Consider the following 18,366-nt stretch of genomic DNA (forward strand, 5'->3'; position numbering starts at 1 on the left):
GGAAAGTCAAGAGCTGATCAGCACAAACAGCTGATCAGAAAGTCTGCAGATGCTGGAAATCCAAGCAACACACACAAAATGCTGGAGGAACTCAGCAGGCCAGGCAGCTACAGAAAAGAGTAAACAGTCGACATTTCGGGCCATGACCCTTCTTCAGGACTCTGGAGGCCATGTGGCACAAGATGGCAGCGAATGGGGACCATGTGGCACAAGATGGCGGTGAATGGGGCCATGTGGCACAAGATGGCGGTGAATGGGGCCATGTGGCACAAGATGGCGGTGAATGGGGGCCATGTGGCACAAAATGGCGGCGAATGTGGGCCCATGTGGCACAAGATGGTGGCGAATGGGGGCCATGTGACACAAGATGGGGGCGAATGTGGGCCATGTGGCACAAGATGGCGGCGAATGGGGCCATGTGGCACAAGATCTGATGAAGAGTCTCGGCCCGAAATGTCGACTGTTTACTCTTTTCCACAGATGCTGAGTCCCTCCAGCATTTTGTGTGTGTTGCACGATCTGATCAGCGTTAAATCACACTTAACAAACTTTGTTGTTTTGTTTTTTTCGAAGCTGTGACCAAGAAGATCAATGACGATGGGACAGTAGACATTGTCTACGTGGACTTTGGCACAGCTCCTCATGGTAAGTTGCCCCCGGCAGATTAGATCACACGGTATCCCAGAAGAGCTAGCCAGTCAGGTACAAAATCAGCCCGATGGTCATTATCTCTGAAGTTTTCAGCCGGGTCTGAGGTCCTCAGCTGTCTCCCATGGTGGGATTGGATTCCTGCCCCCGGATCATTAATAAATGTGGGCCTCTGGGTCATGTGTCCAATGACATCGCCACTGAACCACCTCCGCCCCCCATTTCGAGGCTGATTCCCTGCTTGTGAATTTGCAGCACTACCGTAATGCAGGTTGTTGTTGTTGGCTCGGCCCCTGGCCTCAGCTTTGGCCAGACCGACTCAGCGAGGGGTGACCACTGTGCTGCACCCTTTTACAAACTGGAGTCAGCACAGGTCTGGTAATTGGGGGGCGGGGGGGGTCTTTCGTGACTGGGGCCAAACCCATCATTGCTGCATCAGGGTGGACAGGGAGCAGAGAGTGTGAGGAAGGGGGGACGAGGGGGTTGGGTTCATCCCTGACCTCATCTGTGGAATCCTGGGCAACAAGATGAAAAACTTGTCCAGTTTCAGACAGTGTCCTGTGTCTGGACTGATATGTGTCCTGTGTCTCACCTCCAGAATGCTGATGACCAAGAACGATGCATTCTCACCAGGTCACAGCAACCCCTTTGACATGTGGATCAGCTGACGGGTGGAGGGAGCAGGCAGTGTCGGGGTCATGGGGTTTCCCTAACCTGATCGGCTGGGGTCTGCCCTGTAATTGGATTGGAGAGCGAAAATCAGTAGAAGCTTCTGATGGCACCTTCATGAACCCCCACAACTTCATTCGGTATCATGCGGCGTCCATCATAAAAAACTACCCCCCCCCCCCCACCCAATCCAGCCCTTTCTCTCTTCTAGTCCAGTCCATCTCAGGCAAAGACCTCCCAACCATTGAGCAGATTTACAAGAAAGTAGCATCAGTCGTCAGGACCCCTACTGTCCAGGCCATGCCCTCTTCTGTACCGTCGGGAAGGACACCACTGGGTTCAGGAAAGATTACCCCTCAACCATCAGGCTCCTGAACCGGTGTGGATACGTTCATTCATCTCAACACTGAACTGGCTCCACAACCTATGGACTCACTTTCAAGGACTGCACAACTCGTGTTCTCAGTATTAGTTTTTTTATCGCACAGTTTGTGTTCTTTAGTTCATTGGTTGTTTGTCAGTTTTTGTTTATGTCTAGTTTTTCATAAATTCTATTGTATTTCTTTATTTTCCTGTAAAAGCCTGTAAGACAATGGACTAGTGCATGATATATATGTGTTTTGATAAGTTGACTTTTTGACTTCATTGGGTGAACTCCTGTTCCAGAGATGTACAGCCAAGGAATGGAAGACAGTGAGAGTCCCGAGGAGGGAAACGCACGGAGACATGAGATTGGGATGCTCCCCCAGACTACGCCGGAGCGAGAATCAGAAGAAACGGGGGAAGAGGTGGAAGCTGAAGGAAAGGACGACTGGAGCGTCGGACAGGACGTGCTGACCAACGAGCAGCTGACAGGGGCAGAGAGCCCGCAAGCCAGCTCGCGGAAGCAGAGGTAACTGGACACGCTGGGCTCTACCCGTCGCGGCTCGGTGGCTCTGAGTGAAACGTGGGTCACCGTCACGTCATTTCGGAGTGGAGTGTGAACTGGGCTTAAACCCAGAAACTTGACAGAGCAAACAGAGGCGAGAAGCGGGGAGGCTGGGATGCGGGATTTAAAAGGCTCGGAGGTTGAAGACATTGCACAGATGCCTATTAGCAGACCTCTGGCATGATAACGTCAGGATGAATCCAGCCCCTTGCCTGCGAGGTTGTCCGTGAAATCAAAAGCCGAGGGATGAGAGGTCTCAGGGAGAGTTTTCCCAGGGGTGGGCATCAGGACAAGTCACGCTTGGAGGAGAAGGGGGAAACAAGTTGGGGCAGCAAAGTGGTGAAGCAGTTAGTGCAGTGCTTGACATCTCGGGCTGTAAGATCGGGGTTCAGTTCTCGTCACTGTCTGTAGTTTATACTTTCTCCGCATGGCTGACTGTGTTTCCTCTGGTCTCCTCTACGTTCCAGAGATTTACGGCTAGGGTTAGGGAGTTGCGGACTCGCTACATTGGCACCAGAAGCATGGCGACACTTGTGGGCTGCCCCACCACGATCCTCGCTTATTTAATTTGACGCGAAATGACGAATTTCACTGTATGTTTCTAGTACATGTGACAAATGGAGCCAACCTTAAAAACCCCTTTAAAGGAAGTGAGCAGGGGTTTTCCTTATCACTGATCTGATTCTCAGAGTATTAACGGGCTGGTGGGGGGAGGGGGGTGGCTGTGGAAATAGATCAGGGAGTTTATATGTAGAGAGAGGCAGAGGCAGTGGAGTTGGGGGTTGGGGTTCAGTGGGGAGGAGGTGCGATCCACTCAATGGCCACTTTATTAGATAAAGGGGTGGATCTCAGTGTGGTCTCCTGCTGTTGTAGCCTATCCACTTCAAGGTTCAATATGTTGTACGTTCTCAGATGCTTTCCCGCACACCACTGTTGTAACGCATGGTTATTTGAGTTACTGCCACCTTCCTGTCAGCTTGAACCAGTCTGGCCATTCTCCTCTGACCTCTCTCATTAACAAGGTATTTTTGCCCACAGAACTGCCACTGACAATGTTTTTTTTGTTTCTTTGACCATTCTCTGTAAACTCTCGAAGATCCCAGGAGGTCAGCAGTTTCTGAGATACTCATCAACAATCATTCCACAGACAAAGCCACTCAGATCACATTTCTCCTCCATTCTGATGTTTGGCCTGAACCTCTTGCCCATGTCTGCATGCTTTAATACACTGAGTTGCTGCCAGATGATTGGCTGATTAAATATTTGCATTAATGAACGGGAATACCTAATAAAGTGGCCACTGAGTGTATGTAGTCGAATCACGAACAAGAGAAAGTTGGCAGACGCTGGAAGTCAAAGCAACACGCATGAAATGCAGGAGGAACTCAGCAGGCCAGGCAGCATCTATGGAAAAGAGTAAACAGTATACAATTCAGGCCGAGACCCTTCATCAGGACTGGAAAAAGGATTAGAAGTCAGAGTAAGAGGTGCGGGGAGAGCAGAGGAAGAAGTACAAGGTAGAAGGTTTGGGTGAAACCGGGAGAGGGGGAAGGGTTTGAAGTAAAGAGCTGGGAAGTCGATTGGTGAAAGAGATAAAGGGCTGGAGAAGGAGGAATCTGATTGGAGAGGACAGAATGTAGTGACGTTGTGATGCAGATTGGAATCACCAAGGATGAAGCTCCCGGTTTTACCAGCTTTGTCTCTACCTGTACTCTCTGCTCTTTCCAATTTCTTCCCCCGTGGAGGTCAGAGTCCACTGTGACTCAGACGCTCCTTCCCAGGAGGACACCAGTCATCCCGCAGTTTGTAGTTGACTTGCCAGTTTCACCATCGATTTATTCCAATGCTGCGCACGCAATTTTCCAACTTTTATAACCTGCCTTTCCTCCCCTCCCTGCCCTCCGGTTTTGAATTCATTTCCGCAGGGTCCCAACAGTGAAAGGAAGTTCAAGCCAAAGAGCACTTCAGGTTCGGCCAGAATCCCCGGGGTGTGAAGATCGCCGTTCTTCGGACGTGGAAACAAAAAGCTCGCCTGCCAATGCGGAGGAACAGTTCACAGGTTCGGAGTGTGGGCAAGGCTTTGGCCAAGCACCCGGACTGTCGAGGCACCTGTTCAATCACACTGGAGATAAGCGGTGGGAATGTGGGGAGTGTGGGAAGGGGTTTCTTTGGCCGTCCCATCTGGAAATTCACCTCCGCAGCCACACTGGGGAAAGGCCGTTCACCTGTCCCGTGTGCGGGAAGGGATTTACGCAGACCTCCAATCTACAGGAGCACAGGAGGGTTCACACCAAGGAGAGGCCGTTCATCTGCTCCTACTGCGGGAAGGGATTCTCCCATTCGTCCATCCTGATGACCCACCAGCGGGTTCACACCGGCGAGCGGCCGTTCACCTGCTCTGAATGCGGGAAAGGGTTCACCGATTCGTCCAACCTGCTGACACACCAGCGGGTCCACTCCGGGGAGAGGCCGTTTGTTTGCACCCTGTGCGGGAAGCGCTTCACTCGGTCCGACAACCTGATGACACACCAGCGGGTTCACACAGGGGAGAGGCCATTCACCTGTCCTGAGTGTGGCAAGGAATTCTGTCGCTCGTTCAGCCTAGTGAGGCACCAGCGCGTTCACACCGGGGAGAGGCCGTACATCTGCTCCGAGTGTGGGAAGGGGTTCTCTCAGTCTTCCACCCTGATGAAGCACGAGCGGATTCACTCTGGCGAGAGGCCCTTTGCCTGCTCTCTGTGCGGGAAGCGATTCACTTGGTTGGACAAGCTAGTGGCGCACCAACGAGTTCACACAAGACAAAGACAGTCCCTTCAGGTTTGGGAAGGGATTCGCACAGTCATCAAGGAAGAAGACACTACAGCTGATTCATACTAAAGAGAAGCCGTTCACCTTCTCCGAGTGTGGAATGGGATTCACTCAGTCAGCATGTCTGTAGGCTCTCAAGTGTATTCTGTTTTGTGTGAGCCTTGGACCTGGTGTTAAAACTCTTAATCTAGATATCTAACAGAAGATTTAATTGGACTTTTTATGGTTTTAATTGAAGATAATAGATGGAAGGCATCTGCTCCCTGGTCCTTTCTGAGGATCAGGACCAGGGAGCCAAGCCTGTCAAAAGCAGAATGATGACACATTCCCACACGGTACAAATCTGGAAGTTAATGTTGTAGATTTTAAATGTACGATTTTGGAAATGCGAAAGGAAAAAACAAAATATACCCCAGATGCTGGTAATCTGAAATGGAAGCATAAAATACTGGAAATACTCAACACATCAGACTGTATCTTGGGGCATTATCGAATCTCTTGCCTGTCCTGAAGGAAACAGCTGAGTAGCTCCTGTTGGATATTACAAGTTTGGTCATATAGTCAGGTGCTGGAGAATTGAGTAACACAGGACATTTCCTTTTCAGATTCCTGCAAATTTATCTTCTGTATCCCCTCTGCTCCATAAGAGGAGCGTGCAATGGGTACAGGGCAGGAAAAGTAGTTGTACGCTCGCTTCCATCGGACGGTTGGGGCTTTGATACCAACTTCAGGGATGACTGTAATTCTCTGGTGGAGTGACGAGAGTCAGCTGCAGTGTTTGATGTGATGCCTTGCACAGGATTGAGCCCGATTATACCAAAGTGAATGCAGGAATTAAAGACTTTGATTAAAGTGGAGAGACTGGAGAAGCTGACTTAATTGGTGGTTGTTTTATCATTGTCAAGTGTACTGAGATACAGTGACGAGCATCTACTTGCATGCCATCCAGACAAATCATTCCATGCGTAAGTACATCAAAGTAGTTAAAAAAAACAGATTATAGAATATAGTGTTACAGTTATAGAGAAGGTGCAGTGCAGGTAGACAAACTACAAAGATCATGACAAAGTAGATCGAGACATCAAGGGCTCGCCTTTATTGTATAAGAGGTCTGTTCAAGACTCTTAAAACAGCAGGATAGAAGCTGTTCTTGATCCTGGTGGTACCCAAGCTTTCGTATCTTCTGCCCAGCGGGAGGAGAGAAAGACTGGGGTTGGAGAGGGGGTCTCCCTGATTATGAGGCAGTGGGAAACGTAGAAAGATGTTGAGGAATTCTGACCAGGAGCTTAACTGTTTTGAGGAATGGAGATAATGTAGATTGGGAGAAGAGTTTCCATGAGCAGTAGGGCCCAAGAACCAGTTTCCACCTTGCAAGGCTCTACCTTATTAGATTGTGTCAAAGACATTACTTTCTAAACTTTGGAGTAATTGTAATTTTGGGACACTTCTCTGATGCTTGGACACATTTTTTGATCCTGTTGTGAAATGCCCTTGGTCCACAGCTGGTAAGCTGGAATAGGATGGTTAAAGGATAGGGATATTAGCTGTAGACCCTGTGTCTGGTGTCTGTTCTGGAGACCAGAGACCCACCTGATCAGTGGAATAAAAACCAGAAAATGCTGGATGTACCCAGCAGGTCATTCAGCATCGGTGCGGGGAGAACCTGTTTGTGGAATTCCTGGAGGAAAGGGTAGTACTGTGTTCAGTTCTAATCTTCCCGTTATAGCAAGGATGTGGAGAGGGTTTTGCCAGGATGCTGCCTGGATTAGAGGGCAGCGGGGTGGCATAGCAGTGCGATAACCCGCTATAGAGCGCGCCAGCTGTGAAGGTGGAGAATCAATTCCTGCCACTGTCTATAAGGACATTCACCCTGTGACCGCGTGGATTTCCCCCGGGTGTTTAGTGTCCTCCCACGTTCCAAAGACATACAGTTAGAGTTAATAAGTTGGCATGGTACATCGGTGCCGGAAGTGGGGCGACCCCTACGGGTTGTCCCCAGTACAATCCTCGGCGCAGGTAACTCATTTCATTGTATGTTTCAATGTACACGTGACAAATAAAGCTCACCTTTGAATCTTTATGATGAGAGGTTGGACAAACTTGGGCTGTTTTTCTCTGGAGCAGCTTCAGAGAGACCTAATAGATGTTTATAAAATTATGAGAGGCAGAGATTGACGGCTGGTGCCCCCGCCCCCCCCGGGTTGAAATTTCTAATACTAGACGACATGCATTTAAAATCAGAGGGGGTAAGTGCAGAGGAGATGCCCAGGGCAAGTTTATTTTTAAACACAATGGTGGGTGCCTGGAATGCACTGCCAGGGGAGGTGGCACAGGCAGATGTGATAGAGGCATTGAAGGGGCTCTTAGCCAAGCTCACGAATATTTAAAGGATTCAAAGTGCATTTATTATCAAAGTATGTATAAATTATACAACCTTGAGATTCATCTGCTTACAGGCATCCACAAAGGAAGAAACCTAAAGAACCTACTTTTTAAAAAAAAACTAACACCCAGTGTGCATGGGGGGGGGGGGGGAAATCACAAATCATGCAAACAGTAAAAGCAAGGAATGTTATTCTGAACCAAATTGAGTCCATAGACCCGAATCCCAGAGCAGCTGGACAGGCCCATAGCCTCGGTCTCAGTTCATCGTAGAGCAGAGAGTAGAGGAATATGGTCCATGTGAAGGCAGAAGGGGTTAGTTTAATTAGGCATCAATAGCTTAATTTGTTTTGTGCACCACTATTGGCCAAAGAGCCTGTTCCTACACTGTACTGTTCTATGTTCAAAGGAGAGTACAGTTTTCAGGCAAGCTCACTAAGAGCCTGTGCTTGTGCCCAGGCATTACCTTTGATACCCCGGGTTCCTTTAAATTGCAAATAAACACAGGGTCGGAGGAGGTAAAATTTGTAATGGGTATGAGCTTTATCTGGTCTGGCTGGGATAGAGGGGTGCAGGATTATGGTGTCATTCCCCTGTCGGATAAAAGGGGAATTAGATTATGTCAAAGAGATTGCGCTCTAAACTTTGGAGTAATGATAATTGTGGGACACTTCTCATTTTTGATTCTGTTGTGCAATGCCCTTGGTCCACAGCTGGTAAGTGGGAAAAGGTCGTGTTGAACTTGGATCAACACAAGATTTGCTGGTAAAGGAGAATAAAGGATAGCACAGGAAGGAAGAGACCATAGACTTAGGAGCAAATTGGGCCATTTGGCCCATCGAGTCTGCTCCATCATTCCATCAAGGCTGGTTTATTACCCCCCACAATTCTATTCTCCTGCTTTCTCCCTGCAACGTTTGACTCCCTGACTAATCAAGAACCCGTCAACCTCTGATTTAAATACACCCAATGATTTGACCTCCACAGTCATCTGTGACAATGAATTCCACAGATTCGCCACCCTCTAGCTAAACAAACTTCTCCTCATCTCTATTCTACACAGTCGCCCATCCATTCTGAGCCTGTGCCCCCGGTCCTAGACTCACCCTCTATAGGATACATCCTCCGCACATCCACTCTATCCAGACCTTTCAATATTCAGCAGGTTTCAATGAGGTCCTCCCTCATTCTTCTAAACTCCAACGAGTGCAGGCCCAGAGTAATCAAACGCTCCTCATGTGTTAACGCTTTCAATCCTGGAATCGTTCTTGTGAACCTCCTCTGGGCCCTCTTCGATGCCAGCACTGTAATAGTGATGCTGTGACAGCTCGAGGCATTCCAGAGTTCAGGGTTCAATTCTGGCACCATTCTGTAAGGAGTCTCCACACATCCTTCCCATGGATGTGTAGGGGTTTCCCCAGGCGCTTCGGTTTCCTCCCACAGTCCAAAGCCGTACCCGTTAGGTTAATTGGTCATTATAATTGTCATGTGATTAGGGTAGGGTTAATCGGGGCTGGGACAGTGTGGTTCGAAAGGCCAGAAGAGACTACTCTGCACTGTGTCTCTAAATCAGATCAAAGAAGGTAAGGGCCCCAAAGCTGCTCACAATATTCCAAGTACAATGTGAGCAATGCCCTATAAAGTCTCAGAATTACATCCTTGCTCTTGCATTCTAGTCCTCTTGAAATGAATGCTAACATTGCATTTTCCCTCCTTACCACTGACTCTATCTGCATGTTAACACTTAGGGAATCCTGCACGAGGACCCCCAAGTCCCTTTGTGCCTGTGGTTTTTAAAATGTTCTACCCCATTCAGAAAATTGTCTCTGCCTTTACTCCTCCTACCAAAGTGCATGACCATACACTTCCCAACACTGTTTTCCATCTGCCATTTCTTCGACCATTCTTCTAATATCTGTCCAAGTCCTCCTGCAGATTCCCTGCTTCCTCAACACCACCTGCCCCTCCACGCATCTTCATATTTTCCACAAACTTGGCCACAAAGCCATCATTTCAGATCATTGACACGTAATGTGAAAAGAAGCGGTCCCAACACCGAACTCTGAGGAACACCACCAGTCACCGGCAGCCAATCAGAAAAGGCTCCCTTTATTCCCATTCTTTGCCTCCTGACAGTCAGCCAATCTTCTATCCCTAGTATTGTCTTACCTGTGATACAATGGGCTCTTATCTTGTTAAGCAGCCTGATATACGGCACCTTGTCAAAGGCCTTCTGAAAATTCAAGTAAACCACATCCACTAGCTCTCCTTTGTCTATCCTGTCTGTTATTTCCTCAAAGAACTCCTTTTAAGGAAACCATGCTAACTTCAGCCTATGTGCCTCCAAGTAACCTGAAACCTCATCGTTATTAATGGACTCCAAAATTGTCCCAATCACTGAACTCAGGCTAACTGGCCTATAATTTCCTTTCTTCTGCCACCCTCCCTTGACGAGTGGAATGACATTTGCAATTTTCCAGCCCTCTGGAACCATTCCAGAATCTAGTGATTCTTGAAGGACCATTAATGCTTCCACAGTCTCTTCCGGTACCTCCTTCAGAACCCTGTTCGAGGTGACCTGGCTATCTCTGGACCTTTCAGCTTTCCAAGCACCTTCTCCATAGTAACAGCAGTGAGATTTCCCCCGTGAGGAACTCCCCCTCTGTTGTTCAGGGTCAAACCACGGGAGTACATCTTCGCTATCCACATGGTACGTAAGCCAGGGCTGTATGATATGGGGAGCAAGCTGTTGCCCACAGCAGTCTTGCCCTCTCCACGCAGTTAGTGAATCCAAAAGAATAGCTGAGACCTGTATGGTTTGGCACTAGCAGTGTTGCAGGAGTTGCCAATCAACATTGAACTCGACGTAGGGCTGCCTTAGGGACTCCGGCTCTGGATTTCTCTCTGGGTTTGCTCCTGAAATCTTCCCCATAGTGGGTATTGCCACATGGCAGCTGAGGTTTGAGATCAGAGTTTTCCTTCTCCCAGATGAGCTGCCAACAATGGCAGACAACCCTCATCTGCTCAAAGCAACTGGTTTTAAGGCACCAGTAATCTGCCTTTGACCCTTCTCCTGTCAGTAGAAATGATTTCACTAGGCTTAGTAGCTAAGCTACACATGAAGACCCGGAGCTACACCTGGTTGTAAGAGGCTATTTGGGATGCACAACACTGGGAGCATTTAATTCATAGTGAAAGCTTATCCCCAGTACCACCCCGGCTATGACAATGTTAAGGAACTGTCCACAATGAATACTGATGTAAAATATTCAACAAGTTCATCTGCCAATTCTTTGTCCCTCATTACTACCTATCCAGAGCCAGCTGGTGGCGTAGTGGCATCAGCGTTGGACTTCGGAGCGAAGGCTCCCGAGTTCAAATCCAGCCAGCTCCCTGCACACTTTCCATCCGTGCTGGGTTGAGCGTTGAGCTAGCAACTCAGCCTTGTAAAGGCAAGAAAGCCTGCTTAAAAGGGCCGTCACAACGATGTCTCGATGACTCCACTCGAAGTTAAGGGCTTTCTTCTTCTCCTACTATCTATCCAGCATAATTTTCCAGTGGTCCAATACCCAATTTTTACTCTTCATGTATTTGATAAAATAAACTTTTGGTATCCTCTTTATAATATTGGCTACTTTCATCTTTTCTCTCCTTATGACTTTTTTATTTGCCTTCTGTTGGTTTTTGAAAGTTTCCCAATCCTCTTAACTTCCTACTAATTTCTGCCATATTATATGCCCTCTCTTTTGCATTTATGCTGCCTTTGACTTGATTGTCAGCCATGGTTGCCTCATCCTCCCTTTAGAATACTACTTCATCTTCAGGATATATCTATCCTGCGTAATTCTGGATTGCCCCCAGAAACTCCAGTCATTGCTGTTCCGTCATCATCCCTGTTAGCGTCTCCTGCCAATCAACTTCCTTTACTCCACTGTAATACCGATACATATGACTTTATCTTCTCCCTCTCAAACCGCAGGATGAATTCTATCATATTATGATCACTGTCTCCTAAGGGTTCACGTACCTTAAGCTCCCGAGTTAAATCTGATTCATTTCACAACACCCAATCCAGAATTATGTTTCCCTTACTGGGCTCAACCACAAGCTGCTCCAAAAAGCCATCTTGTAGGCATTCTATAAACTCTCTCTCTCTCTCGCAGATCCAGCAGCAATCTGATTTTCCCTCTATAGTATCGTAACATTAAGATCCTAAGAGATAGATGTGCAGGCAGGGGCAGTCTAATGCACTTTCAGAGCAATGCACACACTACGGAGAGGAATAAACAGTTGACACTTTAGGCCTGATGAAGGGTCTTGGCCCGAAACAACAACTGTTTATTCCTCTATGCTGCCTGACCAGCTGAGTTCCTCTAGAATTTTGGGTGTGTTGTTCTGGATTTCCAGCATCAGCAGAACCTCTTGTGTTTGCATCTAATGCACTTTGCCTGAGAAAGAACGGAGGGATGTCTGAAGAGCCCCACGTGCATCAAAGCAACCATCTTGCTAAATCAATACAATGTATTTGGCACTGAATTTTTTTTTAAATTAGTAAATAGGAGATACTTTTTAATAAGGAGATTATCTCGCATGTCAGTTTGATTGCAAATACTTCACCAGATCTTTAATTGCTGCTCATTGTAATGTCAGGAAATCATTAAAAGTGAGAAAGTGGAAGTAAATTGTGTATTTTTCTGTTGGGTGACATGTCTGTCAATTTAAACAGTCTTTTAACAAGTGGTGAAACCCACGAGCCTAAAGAAGGAATCAATTGATTATACTTGCTGATTCATAATGCTTGAAATAAAATTTGCTTGACATCACACTGATTGCGTGGCTGCGATTTTCCATTCCACTACTGTACGTGTAGAACTACGAAGTAATTCCCTCACGATGAAGGAACATTTCTCACTGATGGGCAAGGGCAGAGTTTAATAACTTTAATTTCAGAAATAAACTTCATTCATACTAACATAAGACCAGGCATAGGAGCAGAATTAGGCCATTTGGCCCATTGAGTCTATTGTACCAGTCACCATGGCTGACTTATGGCTCTCACTTCCACTTTTCCCCATAACCTCTGATACCCTTACCGATGAAAAACCTATCAACCTCATTTTTAATATCCCCAGTGACTTGGCCTCCACGCTGTCTGGAGCAATGAATTCCACAGATTCACCACCTTCTAGCTCAGGGGTTCCCAACCTTTTTTATGCCCTGGAGCGTAACTATTAACTAAGAGGTTCATGGACTCCAGGCTGGGAACCCTGCTCTAGTTGAAGAAATTTCTCATCTCTGTTCTAAAGGGATAGTCTTGTATGCTGGAGCTATGCCCTCTGGACCTAGAATCCACCACTGTGGGAAACATCCACTCTACCTAGGCCTTTCAATGTTAGACATTTTTCAATGAGATTTTCCCCCGACCCCCATTCTTCTATTCCAGCGAGTCCAGGCCCAGAGCTATCACGTGGTCCCCAAGCAATAACCCTTTCAATCCCGGAATCATTCTCGTGAACCTCCTCTGGACTCTCTCCAATGCCAGCACATCCTTTCTTGGCTATGGGGCTCAGAACTCAAAATTCTCCAAGTGCAATGTGACCAATGCCTTTTGAAGCCTTGCATTTATATACTGTACAATATAAAAATTTGTGTTGGCGCGTGGCAAGTGGATAAGGTGTCGGTCTAGTGATCTGAAGGTCGCTAGTTCGAGCCTCAGCTGTGGCAGCGTGTTGTGTCCTTGAGCAAGGCACTTAACCACACATTGCTCTCCAACGACACCTGTGCCAACTTGTATTGGCCCTAGTGCCCTTCCCTTGGACAACATCGGTGCCAAGCTGGATCGGTCCTAGTGCCCTTCCGACAATGTCAGTGGCGTGGAGAAGGGAGACTTGCAGCATAGGCAACTGCCGGTCTTCCATACAACCTTGCCCAGGCCTGCACCTTGGAAATTTTCCAAGGCGCAAATCCATGGTCTCACGAGACTAACAGATGCCTATAATAAAAATTCTATTGTAGATATATACAAAAAGAAAGGCAATACCAAACTGTAACATTCTTCATTTGGTGCAGTAGTGACACTTTTTTTAAAATGAGGGCACCATTGCTACTTGTGGCCCCTAGGAGTAGTACACCTATTCTATATTTGGTGGCTTCCCTACGCAACTCAGTCCCTTCGTGTCCAGTGACAGAAGGAGCCCTGGTATGTGCCCCTTCACCACGGAACTTACTGCGTCAGTCAACACGTGCTCCTCCAGCCTGGAATGTACCGACTGCAGCGTTCCTCAATGGGCATCTCATTGTGCTGGAAGGCCAACAAGTCTTGAGCAGGCCAAGGGGCATCTTTCGCTCAGTATACAATGTTCCAGGAAACCTTAACATAAGAGCATAAAAAATAGGAGCAGAATTTGGTGATCTGGTCCATCCAAACTGCTTTCAATCATGACTGGTTTTATTTCTACCCCATTGTCCCCTTTAACCTTTATTCCCCACCCCCCCCATGATTTAATCTCTGCCGTAAATGCACATAATGACTTGGCCCCCACAATTCTCTATTGCAATGAGTTCTACAGATTCACCATACTCTGGCTGAAGAAATTCTGCCTCACCTCAGTTCTTCTTGTAAAGCTTAATGGGGGTTGGCAGACCAACATAAGGTGCGTTACCGCCACCCACTGAGTTGGCATGTGCAGCAGAGATAGGACCCACTAAATTGCACCCCTCCCAGGAAAAACAATGTCAAAAAGTCTAATGCTTTTTAGAAAGTTAAATACGCAATTACATACATTGTGAAGTCCTAACTAACTTTCCATGTTAAACTATGACTGCCGCATGGAATTCAATTTAGCAATTAGATGTTTCCTTCACACCTCGTAGGAACTGCAGTCAAACACTATATGCTGCACCATTTCTTAAGTTCACTCCCTACAAATGCCTGTATCAATAGCTCAATAGTTTCATTTAATATCAGAGAAATGCACACAATAAACAACCTGAAATTCTTGCTCTTCGCAGACATCCAGATGGTTCCACAGTCTTTCGGTCCATCTGAGATGAGCTCGGGCCCAGAGAACTCGTCAGCGTTTCTGCATAACGTTGATGTGTGGCTTCCTCCTTGCGTAATACAGTTTCAAGTTGCATTCCAGACACACAAGCCCCGGTAACTAATCCACTACTCCTGATGTTCCATGTTCTCCCACAACACTTCAGTCAGGGGCATCAGCACATCCCCAGAGCCACAAAAACCTGGAACTCTGAAAGTGTACCATTTTCTAGGCTGCGTCCTTGGGATATCTAAAAGATGTCTCCCCTTATGCCCACTATCCCCAAAGTCCTGCCGTAATCCCCTAATTTTTAGCCCCACCAATCCCTTAGTTTCTGATTTGAAAAGTGGAAGGTCAATATCCACAGATTAACTTTTAACAGCTTTTTTGGCCAAACAATCAACTTGTTCATTCCCCTCAGCACCTCCATGTGCAGGGTCCCATAAGAAGAGGACGTGTAGACCAATACAGTACATTGAATGTGAAATAAAATTTGAAGAGCTTCCAGCAGTAAATCTGACCTACTGCTAGAATGACCTGTTTTAAGACTAGTCAAAACTGAAAAAGAATCTGAACAAGTTACAACTTTGCGACTGATTGTTATTGTTTATTTTTATATTTCACAGTGTATTTGTGAAGAGGTGTTTCTCCCGTGTTTAGTGAGTAATGGGTAGTTATCTCGCTATTCCGGGCCATGTGTTGGCTCTTGCATATAGCTTTGACTCTAGGTTAGGGGTATGGAAGTACTACTCCTGGTGTGTTTTTATTTTTGGGAGGGTTTTTTGTGTTTCTCAAGGGGTTGTTACAGCACATCTATTTGTTCAAGTTACAGTTTGTGTTATGCCACGACCATACAGCATAATTTTTTTGTTAAGCAGCAGACATAACATCTAATTTGCATATGCACAGCACTGATGAGACTAAACTTGTCAGCTGGAATGTACAGGGGATAAATAGTCCACTGAAGAGAGGGAAGGTGTATGCACACCTTCATACACTCAAAGCTGATATTTGTTTTCTCCAAGAAACGCACATTAAGAAAACAGCAGTGAAAGTGCTTTGTCCCTCCTGGGCATCTCAGGTCTACCAGTCGAATTTTAGTACTAAAACTAGAGGTGTTGCAATCCTAATAAAAAAAACCATACTGTTTATTCACACACAAACTATCACTGACCTGAGGGGCAGATATGTAATAGTAATTGGAATATTAAATTCTCTACCATTGACACTGGTAAATGTGTACGGGCCCAACTATGATGCTCCAATTTTTTTTCAGAAGCTCTTAAAGGCCATGCCTAATCTGTCTGACTCTAACATAATTGTGGGTGGAGACTTTAATTGCATCTTAAACTCCCTCCTAGATAGACAATGTCCCCAAGTTTGTTCACTTGAAAATAGTGTAATGGTTAATAATCTCATGCAATCGTATAACATAGTGGATATTTGGAGGCTTCTTAATCCCATGAAGAAGGATTTTTCATATTTCTCCGCAGTACATAAATCCTACTCTAGGATTGATTATTTTCTGTTAGATTCGAAATTGGTCTCATCAGTAGTCAGTTGCACTTACCATAATATACTTATAGCGGATCATACTCCTGACTCCTGTCAAATTGAACTACAAAAGAGGTGAATATAGTTGGCGTTTAAATAATGCTTTGCTAAAGGATAAGGATTTTTGCTCTTATCTTTCAGGTAAGATAGATCTATACTTAAGCACCAATGATGTGGGCGGTGTTGATGATTCCACTCTTTGGGAGGCCATGAAGGCGGTTATTAGAGGTTGCATAATAGCATATGAGACAGCGGAAAAAGAAGATTCAAGAAAAGGTTAACTGAAATAGATGATCAGTTGGCAAATCTGGAAGCTTCTTACAAAATAAACCATGAAGGAGAATTACTTAAGATTACTGCCTTACGGTATAAGTATAATTCTTTAATGTCCAAGAGTGTTTCAAAACTACTGACACAGGTCAGACAGAGGCATTTTGAGCTTGGTGAAAAGCCCCATAAGTTATTAGCCTGTCATTTAAGACAGATGTAGGCCTCCAGGGCCATATATCATATAAAGGCAAAAGATGGCTTTTTATTGACGGACCCGGAAAAATTTAATAAGTGTTTTGCGGAGTTCTATGCTAATGTTTACCAATCACAAGGTGGTCCGGACGTTGAAGCTATGGATGCAGTTTTTGATAACCTGAATCTGCCCACGCTGTCAACAAATTCAGTAAATACACTCGATGCTGATATAAACCTAGATGAGATCAAGAAGGTCATCTCTTCCCTCCCCAGTAATAAGGCAATGGGTCTGGATGGCTTTAGCATGGAATTCTTCAAAGTATTTGGTTCAAGATTGTCACCTCTGCTCTTATGAATGTTGAATCACCCTAGGACAGGTTCCAGATTACCACCCACTTTAAGTAAAGCCAATGTTTCTCTGATTCCAAAACCAGGCCGTGATCCCGAGGTGGTTTCATCATATCCCCTCATTTCGCTGCTGCCCATTGAAATCAAAATTCTTGGGAAAGCCCTGACCAATAGGTTAAAAGAATGCATTTGTTCTATTATTCATCCAGATCAAACTGGCTTTATGCCAGGTAGACATATGTATTTTAATTTGCGTCGTCTTTTCAATATTTTATATACAAAACATGCGGAAGAGGCTGTAGTCATTTCATTAGATGCGCAATGTGCGTTTGACCAAGTGGAATGGCCATATATGATGTTTGCACTTAAGAAATTTGGACCATCTTTCATTAAATGGATTGAGATAATTTATTCACACCCATCTGCTTCTATTATCACTAATCAGAATATTTCCTCCCCTTTTGCAATTCATTGTGGGACTCGTCAAGGCTGCCTCCTTCTCTGTTTTTGTTTGCAGTTATCATTGAGCCACTGACTGTTAGCATCCGACAGGACCCTTTGATATCCCCCATTGATATGCATGGACATAAACATCACCTTTCGTTATACGCTGACTATGTCCTTTTATATATCTCCAACCCACAAACATCAATACCCACCCTTCTGACTCTAATTAATCATTTTGGTAGTTTCTCAGGTCTCTCTGTTAATTGGGATAAGTGTGAACTAATGCCAGTCACTGCAGTGGTTAATACAGCATATTTACAGTCCATTCCCTTGAAAATAACTTATGATCATTTCTCCTATCTTGGTGTGACTATTACAAAAAACCCAGATGACCTTTTCCAAGTGAATTAGCGAAACAAAGTTGAGCAATATTGACTTTTGGAAAACCCTTCCAATTTCTTTGGTGGGGAGGCTCAACGCAATCAAGATAATTGTACTGCCACGATTTCTTCATTGTTTCCAGTCAATTCCATGTTTTATTCCTCTGTCATATTTTAAGCAATTGGATTCAATTATTATACCCTTCATTTGGAATTATAAAGCCATTAGAATTACTAAAAAGTACTTGTCAAAGCCCAAGGAAGCAGGTGGTTTTGCCCTACCGGACGTTAAAATGTATTACTGGGCTGCCCACCTATCCATTCTTGCATGGTGGAAAAAAGGCCCACCCTCTACCTCAGACTCATGCCCAGCAGGGTTACTCATAGAGCGAGTGCTTTGTAAAAAGATTTCCTTACCAGCTCTCCATTGCAGTTAATAAGTCACATTTTAGTAACAGCTTTGTGGTTGGCAGCACTATAAGAATTTGGAAGCAGATTCAACTACACATTAAGGCCCCAAAAACTTATATTGACACTCTGATTTGTGACAATCATTCCTTTTTGCCTGGCCTGAATGATACTGTTTTTCACCACCTGGAAACAGAGAGGCATCTGTAGTGTAGGTGACCTATATACTAATGGAAACTTTGCCTCATTTGCACAGTTACAAGCAGTTTACAATATCCCTGCATCTAGT

At 45.6% G+C, this 18,366-nt stretch overlaps 1 pseudogene; it reads left to right on the forward strand.

Annotated features, from left to right (window-relative positions):
* Window positions 1-18,366, forward strand: part of LOC134352479 (zinc finger protein 271-like) — a 77,736-nt pseudogene that overhangs the window by 24,005 nt on the left and 35,365 nt on the right.

Source organism: Mobula hypostoma, chromosome 10 (assembly GCF_963921235.1).
Source record: "Mobula hypostoma chromosome 10, sMobHyp1.1, whole genome shotgun sequence".
Classification (NCBI taxonomy): Eukaryota; Metazoa; Chordata; class Chondrichthyes; order Myliobatiformes; family Myliobatidae; genus Mobula; species Mobula hypostoma.